The sequence below is a fragment of the Oncorhynchus gorbuscha genome, linkage group LG02, assembly GCF_021184085.1.
Source record: "Oncorhynchus gorbuscha isolate QuinsamMale2020 ecotype Even-year linkage group LG02, OgorEven_v1.0, whole genome shotgun sequence".
Taxonomy (NCBI): domain Eukaryota; kingdom Metazoa; phylum Chordata; class Actinopteri; order Salmoniformes; family Salmonidae; genus Oncorhynchus; species Oncorhynchus gorbuscha.
In genome coordinates this window covers 104,166,761-104,193,591 of record NC_060174.1, presented here as the reverse complement: position 1 = coordinate 104,193,591, position 26,831 = coordinate 104,166,761, and the positions used below count along the sequence as shown (strand labels likewise).

Below are 26,831 nucleotides of genomic sequence, written 5' to 3'. Positions count from 1 at the left end.
CCAGGGTGTCTGTAGTGACGCCTCTAGCATTGAGATGAAGTGCCTTAGACCGCTGTGATACAGCCTGGAATCTAACCAGGGTCTGTAGTGAAGCCTCTAGCATTGAGATGAAGTGCCTTAGACTGCTGTGATACAGCCTGGAATCTAAGCAGGGTCTGTAGTGAGGGAGCCCAAGCTCGGGAACTTAGGTGCCACCAGGAACGGGATGATCATGTATTAGCGACAGTATTAATATCAAGGTTTATAACAGGTTTATAACAGGTTATTAATATGGTTCTGTACTTAGACTAAGTACAGCTTCCCTGTACTCACTAGCTACTGACACATGACTGAGTGTGGTTGACAAGGCTTATAAGTCCCAGCAGCCACTTTCCCCTGTGTGCAGAGATGATGTAGTCATTCAAAAATCATGTTAAACACTATTATTGCACACAGTGAGTCCATGCAAATTATTATGTGACTTGTGAAGCACATGTTTACTCCTGAACGTATTTAGGCTTGTCGTAACAAAGGAGTTGAATACAAGATATTTAAACTTTTCATTTATCAATTCATAAAAAGATAATTCCACTTTGAAATAATAGGCCATTTATTTATTTTACCTTTATTTAACTAGACAAGTCAGTTAAGAACCAATTCTTATTTTCAATGACGGCCTAGGAACAGTGGGTTTAACTGGTCTAGGAACAGTGGGTTAACTGGTCTAGGAACAGTGGGTTAACTGGTCTAGGAACAGTGGGTTAACTGGTCTAGGAACAGTGGGTTAACCGGTCTAGGAACAGTGGGTTAACAGGTCTAGGAACAGTGGGTTAACAGGTCTAGGAACAGTGGGTTAACTGGTCTAGGAACAGTGGGTTAACTGGTCTAGGAACAGTGGCTTAACTGGTCTAGGAACAGTGGGTTAACTGGTCTAGGAACAGGAACAGTGGGTTAACTGGTCTAGGAACAGTGGGTTACCTGGTCTAGGAACAGTGGGTTAACTGGCCTAGGAACAGGAACAGTGGGTTACCTGGTCTAGGAACAGTGGGTTAACTGGTCTAGGAACAGTGGGTTAACTGGTCTAGGAACAGTGGGTTAACTGGTCTAGGAATAGTGGGTTAACTGGTCTAGGAACAGTGGGTTACCTGGTCTAGGAACAGTGGGTTAACTGGTCTAGGAACATGAACAGTGGGTTAACTGTTCTAGGAACAGTGGGTTAACTGGTCTAGGAACAGTGGGTTAACTGGTCTAGGAACAGTGGGTTACCTGGTCTAGGAACAGTGGGTTAACTGGCCTAGGAACAGGAACAGTGGGTTACCTGGTCTAGGAACAGTGGGTTAACTGGTCTAGGAACAGTGGGTTAACTGGTCTAGGAACAGTGGGTTACCTGGTCTAGGAACAGTGGGTTAACTGGTCTAGGAACAGGAACAGTGGGTTAACTGGTCTAGGAACAGTGGGTTACCTGGTCTAGGAACAGTGGGTTAACTAATATATAATAATAATAATAATATATGCCATTTAGCAGACGCTTTTATCCAAAGCGACTTACAGTCATGTGTGCATACATTCTACGTATGGGTGGTCCCGGGGATCGAACCCACTACCCTGGCGTTACAAGCGCCATGCTCTACCAACTGAGCTACAGAAGGACCGGTCTAGGAACAGGAACAGTGGGTTAACTGGTCTAGGAACAGTGGGTTAACTGGTCTAGGAACAGTGGGTTAACTGGTCTAGGAACAGGAACAGTGGGTTAACTGGTCTAGGAACAGTGGGTTAACTGGTCTAGGAATAGTGGGTTTAACTGCCATTGACACGCCATCCCAATTGAATCCATTTTAAATTCAGGCTCTAACCTGTGTAAAAAGTCACAGGGTGTTTCTGAAGATACTGTAGGTAAGGGTAAAATGAATAGGCAAACAGGATAGATAATAAACAGTAGCAGTAGCATATGTGATGACTCAAAAAGGGTCAATGCAAATAGTATGTGTAGCTATTTGGTTAACTACTTATCAGTCTTATGGCTTGGGGGTAGAAACTGTTCAAGGTCCTATTGGTTCCAGACTTGGAGCTCCGGTACCGCTTGCTGTGCGGTAGCAGCGAGAACAGTCTATGTCTAGACTTGGAGCTCCGGTACCGCTTGCTGTGCGGTAGCAGAGAGAACAGTCTATGACTAGACTTGGAGCTCCGGTACCGCTTGCTGTGCGGTAGCAGCGAGAACAGTCTATGACTAGACTTGGAGCTCCGGTACCGCTTGCTGTGCGGTAGCAGAGAGAACAGCCTATGACTAGACTTGGAGCTCCGCTACCGCTTGCTGTGCGGTAGCAGAGAGAACAACCTATGACTAGACATGGAGCTCTGGTACTGCTTGCTGTGCGGTAGCAGCGAGAACAGTCTATGACTAGGGTGGCTGGAGTCTTTGACTATTTTAGGGCTTTCCTCTGACACCGCCTGGTATAGAGGTCCTGGATGGCAGGGAGCTCAGCCCCGGTGATGTACTGGGCCATACCCACTACCCTCTGTAGCACCTTGCGGTCGGATGCCAAGCATTTGCCGTACCAAACATTGATGCAGACAGTCAAGATGCTCTCGATGGTGCAGCTGTAGAACTTTTTGAGGATCTGAGGACCCATGCCAAATCTTTACATCCTCCTGAGATGTAAAGAGGAAGAGACATTGTCATGCCTTTTTCACGACTGTGTTGGTATGTGTGGACCATGTTAATTCCTTAGTGATGGGGACACTGAGGAACTTGAAGGCTTTCGATCCATTCCACTACAGCCCTGCCGATGTGGATGGGGTTGTGCTCTGCCCTCCGTTTCCTGTAGTTCACAATCAGCTCCTTTGTCTTGCCGACCTTTATGGGAGAGGTTGTTTTCCTGCCACCACACTGCCGGGTCTCTGACCTCCTCCTTATAGGTTGTCTCATCGTCGTCAGTGATCAGGCCTACCACTGTTGTGTCGTCAACAAACTTTATGATGGTATTGTAGTCGTACGCGGCCAAGCAATTGTGGGTGAACGGGGAGTACAGGAGGAGACTAAGCACACATTCATGAGGGGCCAGCATAGCGGATGTGTTGTTGCCTACCCTCACCACCTGGGGGCGGCCCGTCAGGATGTCCAGGATCCAGATGCAAAATGAGATGCTCAGTCCAAGGGTCCTGAGCTTAGTGATGAGCTTGGAGGGTACTATGTTGTTGAACACTGAGCTCCAGTCATTGAACAGCATTCTCACATAGGTCTCTTGTCCAGGTGGGAGAGGCCAGTGTTGAGTGCAATAGAGATTGCGTCATCTGTGGATCTGTTGGGGCGGTATGTGAATTGGAGTGGGTCCAGGGTGTCTGGGATGTTGTTGTTGATATGAGTCATGACCAGCCTTTCAAGGCTACAGATGTGGGTGCTACGGGGTGACAGTCATTCAGACAGGTTACCTTGACATTCTTGATGATGTTCTGCTTGAAACATGTAAGTTTTACATACTGGGTCGGGGAAAGGTTGAAAATGTCAGTGGAGACACTTGCCAGCTGGTCAGCGCATGGTCTGAATACACGTCCTGGTAATTAACATTAACCTGTTTGAAGGTCTCACTTTGGGCCTTCACAACAGGGGCAGGGACGTCCAGGATAGCCCCCTGGTGTAACCAGCCTCCAACAGCCCTCCCTTGAGTGCAGCCCTGTGTCCCTCACACTGGCAGCAGGACTGGAGCCCCTCCCCTTAATCCAATGCCACCACTCACACTGGCAGCAGGACTGGAGCCCCTCCCCTTAATCCAATGCCACCACTCACACTGGCAGCAGGACTGGAGCCCCTCCCCTTTATGAAATGCCACTAATCACACTGGCAGCAGGAATGGAGCCCCTCCCCTTAATCCAATGCCAGCACTCACACTGGCAGCAGGACTGGAGCCCCTCCCCTTAATCCAATGCCACCACTCACACTGGCAGCAAGACTGTAGCCCCTCCCCTTAATCCAATGCCACCACTCACACTGATGGAGGTCCCATGACCTCAAAAAGCCACTGGTTGGTTGTGTGTCTATTTTTAAAAAGGGGTTAGCCCAGGCGTGGGGAGTTTTGAAAGAGATTAGTAAGAGGTAATCGTACCATTGTACCCTCAGGGCAGTGAGAGTCTGCGTGTCATCAGGTTCTCATGGGGCCTCCCCCTCTCTCTCTCTCTCTCGCTCTTTCTCCCTGTCTCCGTCCCGACAGATGGGAGTGGGAGTTACATGCCTGAGTGTACACACCCACACATTACACGTATATACTGAAGTGCATCCCTTATGCTGATGGATGCTACTTGAGGAAAGATGGAAGGAACTGTCTGGAAAAGTGCTCTGGTGCAGTGGGGGAACCGGAGGGATCTAGATAAGGTACACTCCTCAAAAATAGTTCCATAAGGGTTCTGTGGTTGTCCCCATAGGAGAACCCTTTTTTGGTTCCAACTAGAACCGCCTTTTTCGGTTCCAAGTAGAACCCTCTGTGGAAAGGTTTCTACATGGAACCCATAAAAGGTGTACCTGGAACCAAAAAGTGTTCTATCTGGAACCAAAAGGGTTCTCCTATGGGGACAGCCGAAGAACCCTTTTTGGATCTAGATAGCACCTTTTTTTCTAAGAGTGTACCAGCCAAGCCAGCACAAAACCTAGTGCAGTGGCACGAGACTACCTACACTCTACAGCAGTGGTATTCAAACACAAGTAAAATACCTAAGAGTAATGACTATTGTATGGGACAATACACACATGTTTTTGAGAAAGATAATTAGAAATTACAATTTTAATGAGTATATGTATTTATTGGTTTTCTTTTCATTATGATAAGAGAAGAAAATACAATGAAATGTAACGTTATTTGTTGATGTGAAAATCTACATTTGCCGGTTTTAAGGTGGTGTTATTAGATTTGGGGCGGGGTCATGAGAAATTATTGTGAAAAAAATAGGGGCCGCAGAAATTCTGGTGAAAAAAAGTGGAATACCAATGTTCTATCAGGAGCAGACTAGAGAGAGAAAGACCTGAAGTATGTGGTTCATGTCACACTATACAGATGCAGGATCTTAATTTGATCAAGTTTCCTACAGCAGGAAAATAATCCTGCAGCAACAGGACGTGAATTTTGTGGATTATAACAAACAATTCACAGTGACAGGATGCCCTGCTATTGTCGTGCACCATCCTCTCTGAATTATGTCAGGGCGAGGTTAGCGAGGGACCACAATGCACTACCATGTTCCATCCTGTGACATCCTTCTTAGCCATGCTGCCTGTCAGATGTAAATCCATATTGTGAACCAAGCAGAGGTGTAGTGGTACGTGGAGAAGGTAGGTATACTCAAATTTTGTCAAATGAATTTGAACGGCCAAGGAACTATTCTATGACAAACAATGTCAAACTCAATGAGAAACTATTATTTTACTTTGTCATATGCATTCTGCTGTTCTATTCGTTTTCTTTCAACTTTCTTTCTTTGTCCAGCAGCCAAAGGCATCATCCTAGTCATATTAGCAGCCCATGATAGTTGTTGCATCCTTAGATATCTTCTCTCTAAATCTCAAATGGATATTTCCACCTGTGACCATGAAACCGCTTGCATGTGCTGCGTATTTTAGAATGATGTTTTCCCGCAATTTGCATTTTGTCTAACGCCTTGTGTGTACACCGGTGAGCTGAAAATGTGAAGAATTAACAGTTCATCAACATTTTAAGCGAAACATTCTGATCTGATCCATCAGCCTTATAATTGATACGCCGTATATCTCCACTGCACTAAGGATCCGTTGATTCGCCTCCGTTGATACGGATCCTTGGGATTAAAAAGTGAGTATACGAGGGGATGTGTGTGTGTGTGTGTGTGTGTGTGTGTGTGTGTGTGTGTGTGTGTGTGTGTGTGTGTGTGTGTGTGTGTGTGTGTGTGTGTGTGTGTGTGTGTGTGTGTGTGTGTGTGTGTGTGTGTGTGTGTGTGTGTTGGTGTGTTGGACCATCGGGCTTGTCTAGCAACCCTTACTTGAGAAAATGTAGAGCTGTATCTTTAAAGGTGCCAACTGTAGAGCATATTTTGGTTTCGCCTAGCATCTATCACAATCAGCAAGCTATCTAGAGCATGTTTTGGTTTCGCCTAGCATCTATCACGATCAGCAAGCTATCTAGAGCATGTTTTGGTTTCGCCTAGCATCTATCACAATCAGCAAGCTATCTAGAGCATGTTTTGGTTAGCCTGGCATCTATCACAATCAGCAAGCTATCTTGAGCATGTTTTGGTTAGCCTGGCATCTATCACAATCAGCAAGCTATCTAGAGCATGTTTTGGTTAGCCTGGCATCTATCACAATCAGCAAGCTATCTAGAGCATGTTTTGGTTTCGCCTAGCATCTATCACAATCAGCAAGCTATCTAGAGCATGTTTTGGTTAGCCTAGCATCTATCACAATCAGCAAGCTATCTAGGGCAAGTTTTGGTTTCGCCTAGCATCTATCACGATCAGCAAGCTATCTAGAGCAAGTTTTGGTTAGCCTAGCATCTATCACGATCAGCAAGCTATCTAGAGCATGTTTTGGTTAGCCTGGCATCTATCACAATCAGCAAGCTATCTAGAGCATGTTTTGGTTTCGCCTAGCATCTATCACAATCAGCAAGCTATCTAGAGCATGTTTTGGTTAGCCTGGCATCTATCACAATCAGCAAGCTATCTAGAGCATGTTTTGGTTTTACCTAGCATCTATCACAATCAGCAAGCTATCTAGAGCATGTTTTGGTTTCGCACAGGTTCCCACAGGTTGTTTTCATATCACAAACAAAGGTCTGTTTGAGAGCTATTATCTTGCTGTAGCCTGTCTATGAATAACATGATGTTAATGAACCAAGTAAACTAACCAGGAGAATAGCTGTCACGTCCTGACCTTAGATATCTCTGTTTTTCTATATATTTTGGTTAGGTCAGGGTGTGACTAGGGTGGGTACTCTAGTTTTTCTATGTCTAGGGTTTTGTAGGTCTAGGTTTTTTTGTATGTCTACGTTGGCCTGATATGGTTCCCAATCAGAGACAGCTGTTTATCGTTGTCTCTGATTGGGGATCATATTTAGGTAGCCAAATTTCCTCATTTGTGTTGTGGGATCTTGACTATGTTTAGATGCCATTCTGCACTAAGTTGTAGAGCTTCACCTTTCGTTTGTTGTTTTTGTTAAGTGTTTCATTCATTAAAAGAGAACGTACGCATTCCACGCTGCGCCTTGGTCCGATCCTTAAAAACGAACGTGACAATAGCATGTAAGGGCCTAAACAAGACCTCGGATCCTATTCTTTGTTTTGGGAAAAGTCATTGTCATAGGGAGACTATATGATGAGCCAGTCGTTACAGAGACGGCCTGTAATGCCCATGACCCTATTATAAGACATTATAGAGGCTCATTACAAAGACTCATACATGCTTGTAACAAGATATAAAGCATTACACTTCCAGCCTTTAAGTAAAGTGTTTCCAAAGTATTTAGCACAGCCCTTCCCATAAATCATCTCTCTATTCCCTTAATAAATACCGTTTCACTCTGCCAGCAAAAAGAGATCGCAATTTCTATCTTAATGGGTTAGCTGATGATTCAGCCTGTGCTATTTCTCACGGCCAAATAGAAGCAATTAGTTGCTTGATTGATGAGTAACTCTGCCCCAGGAGTAACTCTGAACTAGAGGTTCATTAGGAAATACTCAGGGCCCTAATGATGATTAATGACAGCCAATAAATAAAACTGTAGCCGGCCAAGATGACTAAGAGGAAAGAAAATCTTATTGCAAAATAACGCTTTTTAAAAAATTCATTGATGGAAACACCAGTCGATGGAAATACATTTGACCATCATGCTTATAGATTCATTTGCATAAGTGGATTTAAATTTGCCTGTGTTTATGTATCTTATTTGTCCAACATACAGTGGGGCAAAAAAGTATTTAGTCAGCCTTTAGTCAGCCACCAATTGTGCAAGTTCTCCCACTTAAAAAGATGAGAGAGGCCTGTAATGACAGACAAAATTAGAAAAAAAAATCCAGAAAATCACATTGTATGATTTTTTATGAATTTATTTGCAAATTATGGTGGAAAATAAGTATTTGGTAACCTACAAACAAGCAAGATGTCTGGCTCTCACAGACCTGTAACTTCTTCTTTAAGAGGCTCCTCTGTCCTCCACTCGTTACCTGTATTAATGGCACCTGTTTGAACTTGTTATCAGTATAAAAGACACCTGTCCACAACCTCAAACAGTCACACTCCAAACTTCACTATGGCCAAGACCAAAGAGCTGTCAAAGGACACCAGAAACAAAATTGTAGACCTGCACCAGGCTGGGAAGATTGAATCTGCAATAGATAAGCTGCTTGGTTTGAAGAAATCAACTGTGGGAGCAATTATTAGGAAATGGAAGACATATAAGACCACTGATAATCTCCCTCGATCTGGGGCTCCACGCAAGATCTCACCCTGTGAGGTCAAAATGATCACAAGAATGGTGAGCAAAAATCCCAGAACCACACAGGGGGACATAGTGAATGACCTGCAGAGAGCTGGGACCAAAGTAACAAAGCCTACCATCAGTAACACATTACTCCGCCTGGGACTCAAATCCTGCAGTGCCAGACGTGTCCCCCTGCTTAAGCCAGTACATGTCCAGGCCCGTCTGATGTTTGCTAGAGAGCATTTGAATGATCAAGAAGAAGATTGGGAGGATATCAGATGAAACCAAAATATAACTTTTGGGTAAAAACTCAACTCGTTGTGTTTGGAGGACAAAGAATGCTGACCTTATATAGATAGGTGGGTGCCTTTCCAAGTCATGTCCAATCAATTGAATTCACCACAGGTGGACTCAAATCAAGGTGTAGAAACATCTCAATGATGATCAATGGCAACAGATAGCACCTGAACTCAATTTCAGGTCTCATAGCAAAGGGTCTGAATACTTATGTAAATAAGGTATTCTAAAAACCTGTTTTCGCTTTGTTATTATGGGGTATTGTGATGTCATTATGGGGTATTGTGATGTCATCGTGGGGTATTGTGATGTCATTATGGGGTATTGTGTGTAGATTGATGAGGATTTTTTTAAATGTTTGAACCATTTTAGAATAATGCTGTAAAGTAACAAAATGAGGGGAAAATCAAGGGGTCTGAATACTTCCCGAATGCACTGTACTTAATTATTTGAAATCTGAATGTTTTTTTTTTCATATTATGAGGCATGTCTTACCTTGCTTAAAAGAAGCCTACATGTGAAATCCGACCATGGAAACGTGGAGCCAATTATTTTACAAAGATTTCAAGTTTTTGAAAGCTTACAATTGATCCTACGCTTTCTACCGTTCTGCGTGTCAGTTATGATTTTCATATGCGTATTTTCTGTTTCATTTCAATAATAAAGTTTGTTTGCCAAAGTAATTGTCACGTGGTTAATCATAAAAATCTGAATTCAAATGATACAATTCTAAAAGTTAAACATCAACTACTACTGAGATCACCAGCCTCTGCCATATGGACACATTGATACACCGTGTTAGGCCTATAACGTCCTTCCATTGCTCTTTCACACCGAGGATTGGTGACTATCAAGAGGGGAGATTGTTGGAAAGATTTGTCAAATAGCTTACTGTGAGGAACTATAGTGTTACTATATTATCATTCTCAATTGGACGTTAAAAACCCCACAACATTCCAACATGTCTGCGCAGCAGGCCCAGTACTTCTAACCGTACTCACGACACGCGCTCTCCCTCAACATTATCAGGGCAGAAAAACCAGACACTTGCTCATTGCTCACATTCAGTCCTTCAAACAAGACAATGAAAACATTTACAAATCTCAGTAATTATGGTTATGAAATAAACCAAAACGTTTTTCTCACAAGTGCAGCAGGGTGTGAACTCTGCAAACAACGTTTCCACTCTGAGAATGAGAATGGTAAATGACTGTAATTAAAACATGCATTGACAAAAATGTATGTAACTAAAAGACGGGGATTAATGGTATATTTACTACTGGTGACATATGTAATGGGGAATTTATAAAACATTCAATAAAAGGGACAAACACTTCACAAAATTAAACAATGAAAGCGCATGAATTGGCGGGAGACAGCTGTGCTATTCTAGAGAGAGAGACTCGCCTATATCTTCACCTTTTTGTCTCATCATTTTTAATTATCCTCCAGACACATTATCTTCACTCATATGTTGGATGTTTTTCACTGACAGCCGCAACTCAATAACCAGCTCGGCCAAAATATTTCACCAGAAATCACGACTTCGCCACAGAGGAATCGAGGATCAGTAGCTTTTTAAAGACACTGTGGGTCTTTAAGTGGCATGCTTCTGAAGGAAACTGTGGGCCTTTAGGTGGCATGCTTCTGAAGGAAACTGTGTCTTTAGGTGGCATGCTTCTGAAGGAAACTGGGATCTTTAGGTGGCATGTTTCTGAAGGAAACTGTGGGTCTTTAGGTGGCATGTTTCTGAAGGAAACTGTGGGTCTTTAGGTGGCATGCTTCTGAAGGAAACTGTGGGTCTTTAGGTGGCATGTTTCTGAAGGAAACTGTGGGTCTTCTGGGTCTTTAGGTGGCATGTTTCTGAAGGAAACTGTGGGTCTTTAGGTGGCATGTTTCTGAAGGAAACTGTCTTTGGGTCTTTGAAGGACACTGTGGCATGTTTCTGAAGGAAACTGTGGGTCTTTAGGTGGCATGTTTCTGAAGGAAACTGTGGGGTGGCTTTGAAGGAAACTGTGGGTCTTTAGGTGGCATGCTTCTGAAGGAAGGTGGCACTGTGGGTCTTTAGGTGGAAGGAAACTGTGGGTCTTTAGGTGGCATGTTTCTGAAGGAAACTGTGGGTCTTTAGGTGGCATGCTTTCTGGGAGGTGGCATGTTTCTGAAAACTGTGGGTCTTTAGGTGGCATGTTTCTGAAGGAAACTGTGGGTCTTTAGGTGGCTGAAGGAAATGTTTCTGGCAAGGAAACTGTGGGTCTTTAGGTGGCATGTTTCTGAAGGTCTTTAGGTGGCACTGTGGGTCTTTAGGTGGCATGTTTCTGAAGGAAACTGTGGGTCTTTAGGTGGCATGCTTCTGAAGGAAACTGTGGGTCTTTAGGTGGCATGTTTCTGAAGGAAACTGTGGGTCTTTAGGTGGCATGCTTCTGAAGGAAACTGTGGGTCTTTAGGTGGCATGTTTCTGAAGGAAACTGTGGGTCTTTAGGTGGCATGTTTCTGAAGGAAACTGTGGGTCTTTAGGTGGCATGTTTCAGGGTAGTGTCTGAAGGAAACTTGTGGGTCTTTAGGTGGAATCTTTAAGGAAATTGGTCTTTAGGTGGCATGCTTTGAAGGACACTGTTGGTCTTTAGGTGGCATGCCCCTTGAAACTGTTTCTTTTGGCATTGTTAGGGATCTTAATGTTTCTGAAGGAAACTGGGTCTTTAGGTGGCATATGAAAAACTGTGGGTCTTTAGGTGCATGCTTCCAATAAACTATGATTTGATGTGTTCTGAAGGACACTGTTGTGGGTCTTTAGGTGGCATGTTTCTGAAGGAAACTGGGTCTTTAGGTGGCATGTTTCTGAATACAAAGCAGAACACTGCTAATTATTGGAAGCTTTGTTTACAAATGTCCTGCAAACTTTGACACAAAATGAAGTTATGAGTGTTGGGTTTTAAATGCATGTTATCTTTATCAGAAACTGTGGGTCTTTAGGTGGCATGTTTCTGAAGGAAAAGGTGGCATGTTTCTGAAGGACACTGGGTCTTTAATGTGAAGAAACTGTGGGTCTTTAGGTGGCATGCTTCTGAAGAAACTGTGGTCTTTAGGTTTCTGGCATGTTTCTAAAGGTCTGCCTGTCTGTTGTGGCATGTCTGCTTGGTCTTCCTGCCTGCCTGCCTGTCTGCCTGTCTTTGCGTTCCTGGATGCCTGTCTGAAACTGTGGGTCTTTAGGTGGCATGTCTGCCTGAAGGAAACTGCCTGGTCTTTAGGTGCATGCCTTCTGAAGGAAACTGTGGGTCTTTAGGTGGCATGTTTTCTGAAGGTCTGTTACCTCCATGTCTACCTGACTACTGGGTCTTTAGGTGGCTTGTCTACCTGACTACCTGTCTGAAGGAAGGACACTGTGGGTCTTTAGGTGGCATGCCTTCTGCATGAAACTGTGGGTCTTTAGGTGGCATGTTTCTACACTGCCTGCTACCTTGTCTGTCTGTCTGTCTGTCTGTGGGTCTTTAGGTGGCATGCTTCTGAAGGAAACTGTCTTTAGGTGGCATGTTTCTGAAGGAAACTGTGGGTCTTCTGGTGTCTGTTATCTGTAGTGTCTGGGTCTTGTGTCTTCTGAATCTGTTAATCAAATTGTCTGTCTGTTACTTTTGTCTTTCTTTCCCCTTGAATCCTGTCACTATTTACTGCATTGTTAGGAGCTAGTAACTTTGCTCCCGGCTATAAAAACCTGCTAAACTGTGTATGCAACCAATAAACTATGATTTGATGTGTGTAGGTACAGCAGTCTCCCCAGTCCCAATCACAATGCTATTCTCCAACTATCACTGGGCAATTACTATCAGCCGATGGACAAGCAGCAGAACACTGCTAATTATTGGAAGCTTTGTTTGACAAATGTCCTGCAAACTTTGACACAAAATGAAGTTATGAGTGTTGGGTTTTTAAATGTGTTATCTTTATCAGTTAAGTTGGTCCAAGGACCTAATCAAAGAGAGCAATCAGTGAAACAAATTGAGATAAATAGTACTTTTGCAGGGCTCCACATCTAGGTTTCTACCCTCTAAACTGGTCTGCCTGTCTACCTGTCTGTCTGTCTGCTTTGACCGTTCCTGCCTGCCTGCCTGTCTGCCTGTCTGCTTGGGTTCCTGCCTGCCTGCCTGTCTGCCTGTTTGTCTCCTTGCCTGTCTACCTGTCTGCCTGTCTACCTACCTGCCTGCCTGTCTACCTGTCTGCCTGTCTACCTACCTGCCTGCCTGTCTACCTGCCTGCCTGTTTGTCTCTCTCTGTCTGTCTGTCTACCTCCTTGTCTACCTGACTACCTGTCTGTCTACCTCCTTGTCTACCTGACTACCTGTCTGTCTACCTGTCTCCCTGTCTGCATGTCTACCTGCCTGTCTGCATGTCTACCTGCCTGTCTGCCTGCCTGTCTACCTGCCTGCTACCTTGTCTGTCTGTCTGTCTGTCTGTCTGTCTGTCTGTCTGTCTGTCTGTCTGTCTGTCTGTCTGTCTGTCTGTCTGTCTGTCTGTCTGTCTGTCTGTCTGTCTGTCTGTCTGTCTGTCTGTCTGTCTGTCTGTCTGTCTGTCTGACTGGGTCTGTCTGTCTGTCTTCCTCCCTATCTGCCTGTCACTATCAGGACTGGAGAGACTCTGTAGGTGGCTAGACTGGAACCCAGGCTGATCAGCACTATCACTGGAGGAGAGACTCTGTAGGAGACAGACTGGAACCCAGGCTGATCAGATCAGGAGGAGAGACTCTGTAGGAGACAGACTGGAACCCAGGTTGATCAGCACTATCAGGAGGAGAGACTCTGTAGGAGACAGACTGGAACTCAGGCTGATCACCTCTCCTGATGGAGAATAGGCTTTGTTGTGCCCTCTTCACCTGGTCTTTGGACCATGATAGTTTGTTGGTGATGTGGACACTCAAACTCTTCCACTACAGCCCCGTCAATGAGAATGGTTCTCCTTTTCCTGTAGTCCACAATCATCTCCTTTGTCTTGATCACTTTGAGGGAGAGGGTTGTTGTCCTGGCACCACACTACCAGGTCTCTGACCCACTATATTGTGCACTACTTTAGACCAGGACCCTATAAAGTGTACTACTTTTGACCAGGGCCCTTAGGACACTATGTAGGATATAGTGTACCATCTGGGAAGCATCCTAGGAGACAATTAGGAGGTAGAGCTTGTTGAATAACTCGTCTGATCTCTTTAGACCAGGACCCTATAAAGTGCACTACTTTTGACCAGGGCCCTTAGGGCACTATGTAGGGAATAGGGTACCATTTGGGATACCTAGGAGACAATTAGGAGGTAGAGCTTGTTGAGTAACTCGTGCAAATGACTTTCAGGAAATCCAGAGTGTACCGTATACCACAACGACAATGACACTGTGGGTTGGTCACATTGTGGCTGACAGACAGACAAAAACACAAAAAAGGTGACTCCCTCAGCTGAGCAGTTGCTCTGTGTTGCTACATAAACACAAATTTGCTTCCAGAAATCCCAGCCAGGCTCAATTCCAGGGAAGGAGGTTGAGGGCGCTGGCTGGCTGGCTGGCTGGCTGGCTGGCTGGCTGGCTGGCTGACTGAGTGGCTGGCTGGCTGGCTGACTGAGTGGCTGGCTGGCTGGCTGACTGAGTGGCTGGCTGGCTGGCTGACTGAGTGGCTGGCTGGCTGACTGGGTGACTGACTGGGTGACTGACTGGGTGACCGACTGGGTGGTTGACTGACTGGGTGACTGACTGCGTGGCTGACTGGGTGGTTTACTGACTGGGTGGTTTACTGACTGGGTGGTTGACTGGGTGGCTGACTGAGTGGCTGACTGGATGGCTGACTGAGTGGCTGACTGGGTGGCTGACTGGGTGGCTGACTGGGTGGCTGACTGGGTGGTTGACTGGGTGGCTGACTGGGTGGTGACTGACTGGGTGGCTGACTGGGTGGTTGACTGACTGGGTGGCTGACTGGGTGGCTGACTGGGTGGCTGACTGGGTGGCTGACTGGATGGTTGACTGACTGGGTGGCTGACTGACTGGCTGGTTGACTTGACTGGCTGACAGACTGGGTGGCTGACTGGGTGGTTGACTGGGTGGCTGACTGGGTGTCTGACTGGGTGGCTGACTGGGTGGCTGACTTGGCTGACTGGGTGGTTTGGCTGACTGGGTGGTGACTGACTGGGTGGCTGACTGAGTGGCTGACTGGATGGCTGACTGGGTGGACTGACTGCGTGGTTGACTGACTGGGTGGCTGACTTGGCTGACTGGGTGGTTTACTGACTGGGTGGCTGACTGGGTGGCTGACTGGGTGGCTGACTGGGTGGCTGACTGGGTGGTTGACTGGGTGGCTGACTGGGTGGTTGACTGACTGGGTGGCTGACTGGGTGGCTGACTGGGTGGCTGACTGGGTGGCCGACTGGGTGGCTGACTGAGTAGCTGACTGGATGGCTGACTGGGTGGCTGACTGGGTGGCTGACTGTGTGGTTGACTGGATGGCTGACTGGGTGGCTGACTGGGTGGCTGACTGGATGGTTGACTGACTGGGTGGCTGACTGACTGGCTGGTTGACTTGGTGGCTGACTTGGTGGCTGACAGACTGGGTGGCTGGCTGGGTGGCTGACTGGGTGACTGACTGGGTGGCTGACTGGGTGGCTGACTGGGTGGTTGACTGGGTGGCTGACTGGGTGGTTGACTGGGTGGCTGACTGGGTGACTGACTGGGTGGCTGACTGGGTGGCTGACTGGGTGGCTGACTGGGTGACTGACTGGGTGGTTGACAGACTGGGTGGCTGGCTGGGTGGCTGGGTGGTGACTGACTGACTGGGTGGCTGACAGACTGGGTGGCTGACTGGACTGACTGGTTGACTAACTGGGTGGCTGACTTGGTGGCTGACTGGGTGGCTGACTGGGTGGCTGACTGGGTGGCTGACTGGGTGGCTGACTGGATGGTTGACTGACTGGGTGGCTGACTGGGTGGCTGACTGGGTGGTTGACTGGATGGTCTGACTGGGTGGCTGACTGGGTGGCTGACTGGGTGGTTGACTGGATGGCTGACTGGGTGGCTGACTGGGTGGCTGACTGGATGGTTGACTAAAACCTCTGGGTAGGGCTGACTGACTGGCTGGTTGACTTGGTGGCTGACAGACTGGGTGGCTGACTGGGTGGTTGACTGGGTGGCTGACTGGGTGTCTGACTGGGTGGTTGACTGGGTGGCTGACTGGGTGGCTGACTGGGTGGTTGACTGGGTGGCTGACTGGGTGGTTGACTGACTGGGTGGCTGACTGGGTGGCTGACTGGGTGGCTGACTGGGTGACTGACTGGGTGGTTGACTGACTGGGTGGCTGACTGGGTGGCTGACTGGATGGTTGACTGACTGGGTGGCTGACTGGGTGGCTGACTGGGTGACTGACTGGGTGGTTGACTGACTGGGTGGCTGACTGGGTGGCTGACTGGATGGTTGACTGAATGGGTGGCTGACTGGGTGGCTGACTGGGTGACTGACTGGGTGGCCGACTGGGTGGCTGACTGAGTAGCTGACTGGATGGCTGACTGGGTGGCTGACTGGGTGGCTGACTGGGTGGTTGACTGGGTGGCTGACTGGGTGGCTGACTGGGTGGCTGACTGGATGGTTGACTGACTGGGTGGCTGACTGACTGGCTGGTTGACTTGTTGGCTGACAGACTGGGTGGCTGGCTGGGTGGCTGACTGGGTGACTGACTGGGTGGTTGACTGACTGGGTGGGTTGGCTGACTGGGTGGCTGACTGGGTGGTTGACTGGGTGGCTGACTGGGTGACTGGCTGGGTGGCTGACTGGGTGACTGACTGGGTGGCTGACTGGGTGGTTGACTGGGTGGCTGACTGGGTGACTGGCTGGGTGGCTGACAGACTGGGTGGCTGGCTGGGTGACTGACTGGGTGGCTGACTGGCTGGTTGACTTGGTGGCTGACAGACTGGGTGGCTGACTGGGTGGTTGACTGACTGGGTGGCTGACTGGGTGGCTGACTGGGTGGTTGACTGACTGGGTGGCTGACTGGGTGGCTGACTGGCTGGTTGACTTGGTGGCTGACTGTGTGGTTGACTGACTGGGTGGCTGACTGGGTGGCTGACTGGGTGGTTGACTTGGTGGCTGACAGACTGGGTGGCTGGCTGGGTATCCGTTATTGAAACAGCAAATATGATGTATTATATTAACTGTACAACAAGCATACAACATCTCCCGTAGGGAATGATGCACTGTCGTAAAGGGCACCTGGACATTCGGTTGAAGTTGGAAGTTTACATACACCTTAAAACCTCTTGGGAATAGGGCTGTTTACTGCCCCCGCTGGAGTAATTGCGTGCCCATAGTAAACATAATTTTTTTTTGTCAAAAGTTGCTAATATATGCAAATAAAAATTATTATTGAATAGAAAACACTCTAAAGCTTATAAAACCGTTTAGATTATGTCTGTATGTAAAGCAGAACTCTCAGGGCAGTCATTCTCCCAAACTCTGTCTTGTCATCAGAAAAGTTGGCCCAACTTTGACGTCATCGCCCCCACCCTTCCCAAGCACCTACAGGTCTGGGAACAGTCTCTCTGTCTTCAGCGCGATCTCAGCTTTCAATGGGGATTCTCATTGTGAGAATCGCACGCTCACGAGAGTTTTGGCGGGCCGAAACCTTTCGGTCACGCGAAAAAACAGGTCACTCTCATGCGCACTCTGCTCCGGTCCTGTCTTTTTTCCAAGATCGATTATACAATGCATGCGTTTCTGTTCGTCCTCACGATTGCTGTACACCTTTATAACATGTTAAAGCTTGATTATGAAGTTAGTTTGACAAGTTTAGTCGACATATAATATGTAAGTTCGACGTTTTGGTGCGCATCCACTTGGCTTTTGGCTACATTTCAACCGAAATGTGTCGTGTTTGAGAACCGAAAGACACAGACTGCAAAACTAAACGCTGTTTTTGGTAAGTATAATTCCTTCCAGGTCTTCTGATGGAAGAACAGCAAAGGTAAGGGAATATTTATGTGGTAAATTTGGGTTTCTGTGGACTCCAAGATAGAGGAGCCATAATGCTACTTTTTGAGCGCCGACTCATAGTATAGCCTAGTGAACGAAACCTGTAACGTTAAAAATAAATGTAACACAGCGATTGCATTCAGAAGAAGTGTATCTAACTATATATATGTAGAACATGCATATTTAGTCAAAGTTTATGATGTGTATTCCTTGTTAGCTGACGTTATCTGCCAGAGCTATCGTCATTTCTCAGGACATTTGAGTAGCATTTTTTGAACGATGCATCATTGTAAACAGAGATTTATGGATATATATAGCATATTATTGAAAAAAACATAAATGTACTGTGTAACATGTTATATTACTGTCATCTGATGAAGATTTCAAAAGGTTAGTGCATTATTTTTCTTTTAATCCTGCGTTTGTTGATTGCATATTTTTTTCAACTTGGCTATGCAAATTAGCTGTGTCTTCGGTGGTGGTTTGACATAAATATGTGCTATGTTTTCGCCGTAAAACATTTTAGAAATCAGACTTTCTGGGTAGATAAACAAGGTGTTTATCTTTCATTTGAGCCATTGGACTTGTTAATGTGTGGAGGTTAAATATTTTTAGGAATATGTTTGCGTTCCATGCGCCAGCTTCCAGCTGAACGTGGGGGGGGGTGTTCTAACCCTAGTCCCCTTCTGGTTAACAAATACATTTAAACTCAGTTTTTCACAATTCCTGACATTTAATCCTAGACAATATTCCCTGTCTTGGGTCAGTTAGGATCACCACCTTATTTTAAGAATGTGAAATGTCAGAATAACATTAGAGAGAATGATTTATTTCAGCTTTTATTTCTTTCATCACATTCCCAGTGGGTCAGAAGTTTACATGCACTCAATTAGTATTTGGTACCATTGCCTTTAAATTGTTTAACTTGGGTCAAACGTTTTGGGTTGCCTTCCACAAGCTTACCATAATATGTTTTGGTTTTGGCTCATTCCTCCTGACAGAGCTGGTGTAACTGAGTCAGGTTTGTAGGCCTCCTTGCTCGCACACACTTTTTCAGTTCTGCCCACACATGTTCTATATGATTGAGGTCAGGGCTTTATGATGGCAACTCCAATACCTTGACTTTGTTGTCATTAAGCCATTTTCCACAACTTTGGATGTGTGCTTGGGGTCATTGTCCATTTTGAAGACCCATTTGCGACCAAGCATTAACTTCCTGACTGATGTCTTGCGATGTTGCTTTGTAATATATCCACATAATTTTCCTCCCTCATGATGCCATCTATTTTGAGAAGTGCACCAGTCCCTCCTGCAGCAAAGCACCCCCACAACATGATGCCAAATAAATAATTCTCTCTACTATTGGCTAAGGGGTATGTAAACTTCCGACTTCAACTGTATCTGCGGGGACTGCGTGTTATGAGTCAACCCACGCGTCACTAATCTGCACAGTCAGCAGTACAGGAAGTAAATGTAGAAGAGAAACAGCAGCACTGCTGACGGATTGTTTGGCAAACAGTCAGTCACGAAAACAGCTTCCTGAAATACACACCACCAATGAACACAAACGGTTCATTTGGAAATGAGGTTCTCGAAGTGGCAAATACTGAGCTAGCAATACAGGGGGGAGAGAGGAAGAGAGAGAGAGAGAGAGAGAGAGAGAGAGAGAGAGAGAGAGAGAGAGAGAGAGAGAGAGAGAGAGAGAGAGAGAGAGAGAGAGAGAGTTAAAGAGAGAGAGAGAGAGAGAGAGAGAGAGAGAGAGAGAGAGAGAGAGAGAGACAGAGAGAGACAGAGAGAGAGACACAGAGAGAGAGAGACAGAGGCAGAGAGAGACAGAGAGAGAGAGAGAGAGAGAGAGAGAGAGAGAGAGAGAGAGAGAGAAAGAGAGAGAGAGAGTTAAAAAGAGAGAGAGAGAGAGAGAGAGAGAGAGAGAGAGAGAGAGAGAGAGAGAGAGAGGGAGATATACATTTTAAATGGCATGCAAATTACAGGGTGCTTTTGAAATTTGAATAAGACGAGCTTAGAAACTGACTGTTATGTGCGTACCGTTGTTGTTAACTCACCACTGAACCTGCACTGTTGCTGTCTACACATCACATCACCCACACGGATGACAGTCATTGTAATGAGCTATATCACACACTGCTCTCCCTGCAACTCAATAACAGGACTATACTGGTAATAAGGTTTCATAAGTAGTTAGGCTTTTTATGTGGTGTGGTTGTGGTGTGGTGTGGTGTGGTGTGGTGGTGTGGTGTGTTGTGGTGTGTTGTGTGGTGTGTTGTGGTGGTGTGGTGTGTTGTATGGTGTTGTTGCGTTGTGTGGTGGTGTGGTGATGTGGTGTGGTGTGTTGTATGGTGTTGTTGCGTTGTGTGTGGTGTGTTGTGGTGGTGTGTGGTGTTGTGTTGTGGTGTGGTGGTGTGTGGTGTTGTGTTGTGTTGTGGTGTGTTGTGTTGTATGTGTTGTTGCTTTGTGTGGTGTAGTATGGTGTGGTGTGGTGGTGTGTGGTGTGGTAGTGTGGTGTGTTGTGGTGGTTTTGTGTGGTGTTGTTGTGTTGTGTGTTGTGTGGAGTGGTAGTGTGGTGTGTTGTGGTGGTTTTGTGTGGTGTTGTTGTATTGTGTGTTGTGTGGTGTGGTGTGGTGTGGTGGTGTGGTGTGTGGTGTGTGGAGTGTTGGTGTGGTGTGGTGTGGTGGTGGTGTGGTGTGGTGTGGTTTGGTGTGGTGGTGGTGTGGTGTGGTGTGTGGTGGTGTGTGTGTGTGGTGTGGTGGTGTGGTGTGGTGTGGTGTGGTTGTGTGGTGTTGTGGTGGTGTTGTGGTGGTGTTGTGTGGTGGTGTGGTGTGTTGTGGTGTGTTGTGTGGTGGAGTGTTGTGGTGGTTTTGTGTGGTGGTGGTGTGGTGTGGTGTGATGTGGTGTGGTGGTGGTGTGGTGGTGTGGTGTGGTGTGTTGTGTGGTGGAGTGTTGTGGTGGTTTTGTGTGGTGGTGGTGTTGTGTGGTGGTGTTGTGTGGTGTTGATGTGCTGTGTGGTGTTGTTGTGTTGTGGTGTGGTGTTGATGTGCTGTGTGATGTTGTGTGGTGGTGTGGTGTTGTGCTGGTTACCCCATTCATCAGTTAGACATTATTCCACAACATGGTGAATGAATCTCAATGATGAACAACATGGTGAACCAAGCGCACGACCACTCCAGTGACTTTTCACTAACCAGAAAATGTTACTGTAGACAGCTAGTACTGTAGACAACTAGCAATGTAGACAACTAGCACTGTAGACAGCTAGTACTGTAGACAACTAGCAATGTAGACAACTAGCACTGTAGACAGCTAGCACTGTAGACAACTAGCACTGTAGACAGCTAGCACTGTAGACAGCTAGCACTGTAGACAACTAGCACTGTAGACAGCTAGCACTGTAGACAACTAGCACTGTCGACAGCTAGCACTGTAGACAATTAGCACTGTCGACAGCTAGCACTGTAGACAACTAGCACTGTAGACAGCTAGCACTGTAGACAACTAGCACTGTAGACAGCTAGCAAACTAGCACTGTAGACAACTAGCACTGTAGACAACTAGCACTGTAGATAAATAGCACTGTAGACAACTAGCACTGTAGACAACTAGCACTGAAGACAGCTAACAAACAAGTACTGTAGACAACTAGCACTGTAGAAAACTAGCACTGTAGACAACCAGCACTGTAGATAACTATCACTGTAGACAACTACCACTGTAGACAACTAGCACACAACTAGCACTGTAGATAACTTGCACTGTAGACAACTAGCACTGTAGACAACTAGCACTGTAGACAACTAGCAAACTAGCACTGTAGACAACTAGTACTGTAGACAACTTGCACTGTAGACAACTAGCACTGTAGACAACTAGCACTGTAGACAACTCACACTGTAGACAACTAGCACTGTAGACAACTAGCAGCGTAGACAACTAGCACTGTAGACAACTAGCACTGTAGACAACTAACACTGTAGACAACTAACACTGTAGACAACTAGCACAATACCTTTATCAAAGAGACTCAACATAGTGAATGAAGGACTCATTACTGACTTCAAATAACAACATCGCTCAACAGGTCCATATGAGATGCTTTACAGATGCTTTATAAATGCTTTATAAATACATTACTGTGTCATTTATAAGCATTTGTTATGATGAATGAATATTGAACATATTGTCTATGAAGACAGGGTTTTGACTAGGTGGTATAGGCTCACAGCTATGACTAGAAGGGACTTAGCAGGTTAGGAGAACGTATGCAGCAGGTTAGGATAATTAATGTAGCAGGTTAGGAAAATAAGGTTATGGTTAGGAAAATGGTTAGGGTTAGCTAAAATGGTTAGGGTTAGCTAAAATAGTTAGGGGTAGCTAAAATGGTTAACGTTAGCTAAAATGGTTAGGGTTAGCTAAAATGGTTAGGGTTAGCTAAAATGCTCTCTGAATCTGTTACTAAAAGTAACTTCCGGTCTTAGCTGCAGTGTTGCCATGTTTGTAGTTTTCCTGAAAAATTGGGCTGCTTTGAAAACGATGTCACGGGTAAAAATGTATTGGTCGCTGGTTGTGGGTTTTTGGGCTGTTTCTAAGTTGCACCACGTGATGGCATTTCCCTTAAAATATATATGTGTCACTGTGACCTGCTGCTGACTGTCAGGCAGTGAGGCAGGCTATTACTGAGTGAGTGGTGGGGAGGACCGGAGGGGAGTGTGTGTGTGTGTGTGTGTGTGTGTGTGTGTGTGTGTGTGTGTGTGTGTGTGTGTGTGTGTGTGTGTGTGTGTGTGTGTGTGTGTGTGTGTGTGTGTGTGTGTGTGTGTGTGTGTGTGTGTGTGTGTGTGTGTGTGTGTGTGTGTGTGTGTGTGTGTGTGTGTGTGTGTGTGTGTGTGTGTCATTATGGAGACACCTGTTCCAAACCCTTTTTCCCGTAAAACATATTAATACTCTGGAACTGACACACATCAAGATCAAGAAATAATGGAGACAGAGCACTGGCAAACGACTTTGGCCACACTAGAGCGAATTACATAAATTAGCTCGGAAGTGGTTTTTGACTTTGCTTAAAGAAAGTGATATCAAGAGAAGTGCTTTATGCAAGCTCACTTCTTGGGTCTTGGGGGGGCTGCTATGGAACTACCCTCGCTTGGTTCTTTTTATGGGGGAAAAGTCCTCAATGAAACTGGCATTAAAAGTGGAGAATGATACAATTGCCTCTGTTTGGCCATCAAATAACCTATTAATTTATATGCCATGGTAGGCTACCATTTGATACAATACATATGTTGAAATGATGATATCACTGGAGTCGTTGCAAATGAATGTGTGCCACTTGTGTAGCCTACCTGGAGCTGGCAAATAATACATATTTATTAACTTCAGTTTATTGTTGTTGTAGCCTTCTGTTACTATGCAATTATTGATGGACATGTTTAGTTAATTAAATTGGAAGCTATCAAAGCTCTATCGCAATTGCCGATTCGTTGTTAGAACGCATTAGATTGACAGTACAAATAGTCATATTAAGCTTCAGGTAATTAATATGTAATATATTTAATTCTACATCTTGTCTAGGCTACTGTATACCATCTGAAATTATATGTAGGCTTTTCAGGAGCTATAGACTATCTGCCTTTATCTACGTAAACCATGACAGAGTTGAATTACAATAATAAACCCAGATTTTAGTCTGTAGCCTATTGAAATGACAAGTCAATCTCACAAATGAGCCCTTTATAACAGTTTGTATTTATTAATTTATAACAGGTTGTATTTATTAACATCTGGCACATAATAACAACACATTTACCAGAAAATAACCTGACATTAGTTTATGCTCATCCAAGTGTTTCTTGCTCAGAGATTTCGAGATCCTCTGTCCAACTTTCATCGCTCAAACTCTCCTGTCGGATGTATCTAGTTATGCACGTGCCCAGAGGGGATTTATTTACAATTGTAAACCTGCTTTGAGCCCTGAATGCTGATTGGCTATTAGCTGTGGTATATCAGACTATGGCAATACAGCGTACTGGGGGTTTGTGGTATATGGACTATATACCACGGCTAACGGCTGTATCCAGGCACATTGTGTTGTCTCATGCTTAAAAACAGCCCTTGGCCGTGGTAAATCGGCCATATACCATACGCACCTGTGCCTTATTGCTTAATCGTACCAGTAAAACGAGTTAAATTGACATCCATTGATGGAAAATTGTCTGGCGAGTTTAATGAGGGCGAATGATCTTTTCTCCTGCGACATATTCACGTTCCTTCATTATGTCGTGTCATAGCTCACAATAAGTATGTTGATGAAAACCGAATTTAGCTTCTAACGTCTTTACTACGATATTCGTTCTTAATTCACTCGATAACGTGGAAAAAGGGTATATTATATGTCAACTCCTCTTTCGCTGTAAAAATTTAAATATGATTTTTTTTTTTTTCTAAAAAAGGGCTAGTTTTAAGGCCTTTTGTGCGGGTTTTGAGTGGTCAATCGGCTAGAAATGTCAGTAAACCCTGGCAACCCTGCTTTAGCTGTATCCCATCTAGTCACAACCAGAGTCCATCTATGCTGGATCATTATAGGCTAGGCTACTGCACAAAGTGCACATAATACCAGCTACATCACTGTGTGAGCATGGACACGGACAGACAATGCTTTGGGGGATTATGCTGCTTTTGCATACTGAATAACATTATCTTGTCTTGATATGCCAACATTGTGAGAGCAATCTAATAACGGGCGTGTGTATTGCAATGATCGCACATCACAGATCGTAGCATTATTCTCAATTGACTGTCAAGGCGCTACTACCGTACATTCTAACAAAGGACCGGCATGTTCGTGCACCTATAAACGTTTTGACATTTCAGACAAAGAATACATGTGTCAAGAACAGACTACAGCATAGATAACCGGTACAGTGCATGAGCACATGGTATAGGTAGCCTAATGATAATGAATGATGATCCAGGTTATTTTGTTCCAAATGCTGCACTACACATGTGCTCAAACCTAAGCCCGCAAAAATAGTAATAATGCTTTGACATAACATTGTGGGTGAAGAAATATGTCCAATGGTATTTTAAAAAGTTTCACTCACCGGAATAGGAAGTCTGCCTGGACCAATGTTTTGGAGAACCCGCAAGCACTAGATTGATGTCCCGGGTGGAACCGTGGAGAATAATGTTACTGTCACAGCGTTCAATCACTACATTAAACACAGAATAATAATACAACAACTGACAAGTACTCTCTGTCGGACAACCCCTTTTATAAAGCCGACCTGAAACACACCCGCATCATTCCATAAACACGCCTTGTCCCTAGCGATCTACAGTGCGCTGAAATGTGTCCCATCGTTCACACCCTCTCTTCCGCAATATACTGTAGTAGGCTACACATTGGCGACAGCGCTTCCTTCCACTTGCTTTCACTTTAAAGTGCCACTGTACAAATAACCTACAGTAGGCTATCCTACAAATATTTTTGTTAGCATATGGAGTCTTTAGAACAGTCTTAAGCACCTATAGGAAAATTGTTGACCTTCGTAACGCGGTTCGCATGTCAACAGTAGCCTACACACATAGAGATAATACAACGAACTTCTATGATTCGTCAAAAACATTTCTGTAGGATAATTGTCATGTTGGGTCCTACGAACCGTCCTATTACGGTATATGTAGTCTATTCGTTCACATTGTATCAGACTTAAACAGCTGTTTCTATAGATTTTTATAAGCTATCGACATAGAGAAGCATTGTGTGTCCAAATGCTTTCGGGAATTGTGGAAAAAAATGCTCCATTTGCAATATCACAAATATTAGGTAATCTGACATGTCTGACATCTAAAGGATTTTGGGAAGGAATCATTTATTCGGCATCTATGGCTCTATTCAATCAAAACCTGAAACTGGACTTTCCAGATATGTAAAGACAGTAACTTCAATTGTGATGTGTAAAGTAGTAGGCTAGTTAAAAATCAAATGACCAATATCAACTCATTTCTGGATAACAATGAAGTACCTTCCTTTTAAATTAAAATGGTCAAAAAGAAACAAAAAGAGCTGAATGTTTCAAGCGAGAATTTCGCTTCCACTGTCTGGGAGTGGTCTGAGTGGGGAGGGGAAACTGAAAACTGTCTGTTATTGGCCGAAAGGTTTGGAACTCTAATCTTATTGGTCTATTAACTCATTTACCACCTGGTGATGTCACCAGGCCAGCCAAAACTCCACCCTACTAAAACAAGCTGACATTTCAGGTGTTCTTTTCCAAGAGCTCTTACACTAAAAGGGCATTATCATAATTTTCACATTTTCACAGTATTATTCCAACAACATTGTGGATATATATATATATGTGTGTGTGGGTGAAACACAGGTAAATCATGTGTTTGACTGCACTGGGCCTTTAGTACTTATTTAAACTGTCAGTGTGGGAAGAATAACCTTGCTGGCATCACCTGCTTTGAAACATCTGTATACTGTGTTTGATTGAACATCGCCCAGGGCCATGAGTTTGTAGCTGGCTACACGATTCAGCTAATCTATTGGGATGAATCAGGTAGCTTTGAATGACATGCAGAGACTGTGTTATTATGAAAGAGATCTAGCTGCCCCCTCTGCTCTTCTCCATCAATAGGATGTTACCTCAGCAGCTTGAGTCACAGGTACATTTCTCTGTTCATCAGTCTGAATAACGTGTTTGGCCGGACACAGTGAGCACACACACACACACACACACACACACACACACACACACACACACACACACACACACACACACACACACACACACACACACACACACACACACACACACACACACACACACACACACACACACACACACACACACACACACACACACACACACACACACACACACACACACACACACAAACTAGAGAATCAACATTGCAACGAGGGACTGAAGTCAGAAAGTGCAGTACGTACGTTTGTTGTTGGTCAGAACTTTCTCTGTCATTGCCGACCATCGCCATGAGGGAAGTTCATACAGAGTTCATCTTGGTTCCTTGGCAACAACCCTGGCTTCAGAGAACACAGCTCGAGGACTGACATCATGGGTTGGATGGAGGGAAAACTGAGTGGCCCTCCTTGTAGCAAGAG

General features: G+C 45.2%; 1 pseudogene; it reads right to left on the bottom strand.

Moving 5' to 3' along the window:
- LOC124014594 overlaps positions 1-25,277 on the bottom strand; it is a 181,328-nt pseudogene extending 156,051 nt beyond the window's left edge.
- Positions 25,278-26,831: the final 1,554 nt, after the last annotated feature.